We start from the raw sequence: 5,720 nt of genomic DNA, 5'->3' as shown, positions 1-5,720 counted from the left end.
ATATTATTGTGGTAATTTTCGACACGCTATACTACATCGCAAGGCGTAACAATCTCAATCGCAACTCAAAGCGTGTAACCGCTAGGCTTTTCGTAAGTCAACACCCTCGCAATCGCATTATCGCTAGAATCTACCTCGAAATCGCTATCGCTTATTATGGGTATTTCGCAATCTCAATCGCTTATTGTGTGTTCGCTCAATCGCTTAATATGTGGCTCGAAATCGCAATCGCATATTGTGCGTGTCTCGCAATCGCTACCGCTGGTTATCGCTTGTTGTGAGAATCGCTATCGTTTTTAGTGTATACTCGCTTAATTGCTTATGTGTGTGTGTTTCTTGTTAAATATCACTTATTACGCATGTATCGCTTACCGCTACTGGGTATTGCTTGATGAGAATCGCGTATTGTGAATCGCTTGACGAGCATCGCGCGTCACCCGTCGCTTTTCGCCTTAACGCTTCTCGCAACCATCTCATCGCTTCGATATTTTCATCACTTATCGCCATCGCTACCTGTGTTATCCGAGTTATCTGTGTTATGTTAGCACACATGACCTCGCCTCACGAGACGAAACTAGTAAATGGTAGTGTTTTAGCCGTATCAGCAAACTTTCATGGAAAAAGGCCATGTGGGCTAATGTTAGTTTAAAATTGTGGTGTTATTAAATCAAAACGAATCGCATATCTCCATCGCTTGTAACACATCGACTGTCGCTTATCACTCGACGGTTGTCGCTATCACTTAACGCTATCACTCACCGCTTTTCGCCTTTCGCCAGTCGCTTATCGCTACCGCCTTCTGTAACATCCGTCAAAATGGGTTTCCAAAAATCCGACCCGTTTTGAAAATCCGAATCCTAACCTTTAAACCTTAGAATTTTTCGCGAAATAAATAATCGTTGAAAGGTTTTATCGTTAATTTAATTCGTTATAAATATGGGTATTTATTTATTTATTGTTTAACTAATTAAATTAATTAATTTTACAATTTAAAAGTTTTATTCTTTTTATAAAAATAATAATCTAGTTAGCCTCGTTAAAGTTTCAAAGTTAGTTTAAATCAACCTAGTTAGTAACCAAGTTAATCATCTAGTTATTTGGTCTTTAACGTTAAAGGGCATAAGTGCAATTAATTAAAAGTTGTTTCTATAGAATATTATAAAAACAAAAAAAAAGTAATAATAATAATTTCTTTTGAAACTTGAAGGTGCCGCCCAGAAAAGCACAGCAACTAATTGTCATTTCCTTTCTTTCTAAAATATGGTTTCCCTTTTAAACCTTTTGATTTTTCGATAGAAATTCAAAATGATTGAAGTTTCCTTTCTGAACAAAATACCGACCAAAAGAAACAAGTTGACCACTTTTTTTTTAATCGCTGATTGCTCGGATCCGATACGGAATCCGCGTTTCCTTTTCCGGTTTCGAACACGAACAAGCTCACCTATGTGTCCCCATACATCATTGACCAAGACAGACGCATTTTCGGAAACTTCGTTAACATTCCAAAACAAGAGCCGAAACACGTTTCTAGGAGAATTTATATATACGATGTGTTGCCCACACATCTGGACACCACCCTCTCACCCTCTCTTTCAATTAACTTTACACTTGTCGGAGAACCCCAAGGTCGCCGGAAAACCTCGAAGAGCCGAGCGGAGATCGACGGAATCTTCTTGACTCGTTTCGTGAGGGTTCGTTGGGGTTATTAACGAAGGTCGGAGCATTCGCCGGAGACGCCCGCACTCGCGACGGTTCACGTCATTTCCGTGTCGGTATAAATTTTGTCCCTAGTTAACTCTCTTATGTAATGTTATTCATCTTAATAATCCAAACTTGAAATATAAACCAACATAACAGTGAGTTACTATTCTTTCAAATCCTTGTTGTTTTCATTTCTGTTATATAAGAGAAGACGGGTCGAACACGTCAGAACTCGACCCACTATCGATATATATATATATTTCTTTTTTTTATTATTTCGAAACAATTTCATTGTTGTATGAAAAGAAAAACTCAGTAAGAAAACTATATACAATTGTACATATACATCCCTGTTGTTTTGTTCTTTTTGAAGAAGAATGACACTGTTGAACAAGGTTTAAAAGAAATAAAAGTCTAAACTTCCCACAAAGGTCAGGAGTTCGATCTCTGGTGTGGACGGCTTGGACAATTTTTTTTTAGTATTTCTTTTTTTATTAAAGACCTGTAAATCCAACATTTCAAGCATTCGCAAAATCAAAAAGAGTTTGTGACATCTCCAAGGTCATTATTTTGGACTTGGATGATTAACCGTGAAGGATTTGGATGCTGATATTGTTAAATTTGTTGTAAAAGAGTCAGTTTTTGATTTTGAATGCTTAATATTGCCAAATCCATGAAGTTTGTTGATAGGGGGAGAGAATCAAGTATTTCTGGAAATATTCATATTATTATATCTTAAAATCAGGATCTTGATTTAGAAAGTTTAAAAGAGCCAGATTACGATTTCTGGACAATTTCAAAACATTGTCACTTATAAACGTATGAGTGTTGCAGATGTTATTCCAGACTACGATCCCGACAGCCGAGTCTGAGGGGGAGTCTGAAGACGAGCTCAACACAAACGGAAGCGTGTAAGGAGCCAGGTATCGTTCCTAGAAGAGCTTGTAACCGGAAAGCCAGGTGTCGATCCCAAAAGCACGGAAGCTTGACGAAAGGGGGACCTGAAGAGTTTAGCGAAAGGGGGAGCTGAAACTGAAGACAGATCCACCGGGATTCTGTTCAAGCAGGAGGGAGTCTATGTTGCTGAATACGCGTCAAATATTCAAGAAGACTCAGAGAGAAAAAGATAGAAAAGTCGCTACAAGCTTGACTACGGATTGACTGCGGCAATATCCAAGGGGGAGTCTGTTAGTGCAGTAATGTCTATCGCCTCCGTCATTTCCGTTCGTAGCAGAAACAGAAGAATTATAGGCTTTATATTGTAAAATATAGAGAAAAGGCAAGGTGGCATCTCTGTAATTAATGAGTTTCCTCATTAAGCCTCTTAGCCTATAAATAGAACCATTAGGGTTCTCATTTAGAACTTTTGCCATTTTGAGCTTTAAAGGTTAGACGTTAGAGAGAGAAGCTAGAGAGAGAAAGTAGAGAGAGAAAGGCAAAAGGTGATTCGTGTTGCTTGTACATTTTCATACGTTTCTATAAAATCACAGATTGAGTACGTCTCGTGTGTTTCGGTCGTTCACGTTCACGGATTCCGCACGTCGAACGTGTCATACGCAATCGTTTCGGAGTCAGACCGGTCCTATCAATGACTGCGGGTTGACTGCCCGGGGCAGTTCGCAATACATGCTTACCACCGTAATCCATGCAAGTAATTGTCCTTAACAACCCCCGTGTGAACGGGTGCTGAGTCCAAACTATAGTACTATCGTCGTTAAGGCAGGTAGACAGCATTCCAAGTGTAAACATAACAACAAGCATTCATTTAGTCACGTAATACATGCGGTAACGGTTAGCGTTTAAAGTAATTGAGTAGTGTGGTTGATTGTAATTTAGAATAAGTAACGTATGTAACACCCAAAAGTGCTTAAAGCAAAAAGGGATCGAGTATACTCACAGTGATTGATGGATTGAAGGGAGCACTTGAGAGTAGGGTTAGCCTGAATAGTTCGATAGCATAACGATAAGCATTACGTAAGACGAGAAACAAGTGTCGAAGGATCGGGCAGTGGGTCGATCGGATGGCTGTTCGAGTGGATTGTTTCTTCCTTTGAGTAGGATGTGTTTGTGTATGATGGTTTGACTTTTGAAGTTCTCCTTGTAGCATTTGAAAAACATTGAAGTATCTTTACCTTTCAGGTCGGTCGGTCGAACGGTCGTTCAATCGGCCAGCTATCCGATCGGTTAGGTACTTCAGTAAATAGGTTCTCAGCAGGATGTCACCTGATCGGACGGCTGTTCGATCGGGTGGCACTCCAAACGCATTGAACATGTTGAAAATCGACTAAGTGTTGAAGCATAGTATCTCATGATCCGAACATTAATCCAATCGGACGGCAGTCCGATCGAACAGCAGTTCGTTCAATACTAGACTTCAATGAATTGTTCAAGTGTGGGACCATGTGCTAGCCGATCGGCTGACCTGGTCAATCGGCTGACTGTCCGATCGGCTGGCTGTCCGTTCGGACAGCAGTCCGATCGGTCAGCATCCTGACCTGGTCGGCCTGTTCGTTTAACACTTGGCTGTTCTGGTTTGTTTGTCATTATATCGAGGTAATTTGATAACGAGTCGAACCATAGAACCCTCGTTCTTACTGGTTTCTCCTGCTCGGACAGGAATCACCCAAATCCGGCCGGTGAACTGTTCGGAACAGTGTTTAACGCTTAACCCGAAATCGGTGAACCTCGTGGATAGAACCTGAATCCTGAGCCGCACAGTTACTAGGATGATTAGTAAGTTGGCTCAAGGTTCGCTTCTATCGGTTTGAAGGCATAGAGTGTATAAGAGTTGAAAGAAAGTTGGAAAAACCATCTTTCAATCCTTTTCACCGTGTATATGTTTAGATCTATAACAGATCTTTGTTTGTTTATGTGGAAAGCGGCTAGATTCAAGTTATTCTTGGTGGATTGAGGCCAAAACATGAAGTTCTTCAAGAACACCATGATGATATCTTCCTAGAACACTTGAATCTTGATGATTTCACAGTTAGAAATCAAGATTCAAAAGATAGAAAGGTGTAGGAGTGCGTGTAAATCAAGAAAGTACAAGATTTAGGATGAAACTTACCGGAATCAGAAGGAATCTGAGAAAAAGAGGGGAGCACGAGCTGGTCGGTCAGAGGTTTCCAAAAGTAGAAAGTTTGAGAGTGACAAGGGGTATTTATAGGATGCCATAAGAGGAAAGTGCTGGCCGATCGGCCAGGCAGCTTGATCAGACAGCCTGTTCGATCGGACAACAGTCCGATCGGCTGGCTGTTTGATCGGCTGGTAGCCTGATCGTTCAGCTGCACAATTCGAGTGTTCGATGCGACGATTTTTTATATTTCGATTTCGATTGAAGACGATGCGAGTACGATAGAGTTTCCTATTCAAATTACTTTTAATCCCAACCACTATATCTAACATACAATCATCTATATCTCGCGCTGTCTCTTCTCCACCAATTATCATGATTCGGTTTCGATTGAGTTTCGATTTCGAGTCGAGTTTCGATAGATTACCACACATAACATAAAGTAAACACGCACAAGTAACACATAAGGCACACACACACGTATAACAATAACCAATCATTGCCTTTTCGAGTTTCGAGTTCGATGTTGATTTGTGTAGTTTGTTTATTGATCAATTGTCTTTATCGCATTGTTACTTCCTGCTATTCAATGTCATAATGCGGTTTGTACTAATAATTAATTCGATTACTCCGATTTTAGCAACTTACCCCACATAATACAACTAACGTACAACTCAAAATAGACTAATTACAGTCAAAGAAGTCAAAACAGGGTTTGGTTAAGGTGAGACAGACTGCAATTGACAATCTGTTCTCCCTTTGACTTCAATCTTGACTTTGACTTTGACTTTGACTTTCGAAAACGCGGGGTGTTACACTAGGGTGATGTCATCATGAAGTTCTTATGAACTTCAAATGTTGGCCTCATTCCACCAGGAACAACCCAGATCCGAAGGATTTCCACAAGAATAAACAACATTTTCCCACAGATCTACACATAATCATG

The sequence above is a fragment of the Helianthus annuus genome, chromosome 13, assembly GCF_002127325.2.
Source record: "Helianthus annuus cultivar XRQ/B chromosome 13, HanXRQr2.0-SUNRISE, whole genome shotgun sequence".
Lineage (NCBI taxonomy): Eukaryota > Viridiplantae > Streptophyta > Magnoliopsida > Asterales > Asteraceae > Helianthus > Helianthus annuus.
The sequence above is the reverse complement of the archived record's forward strand: the minus strand, read 5'-3'. Positions refer to the sequence as shown.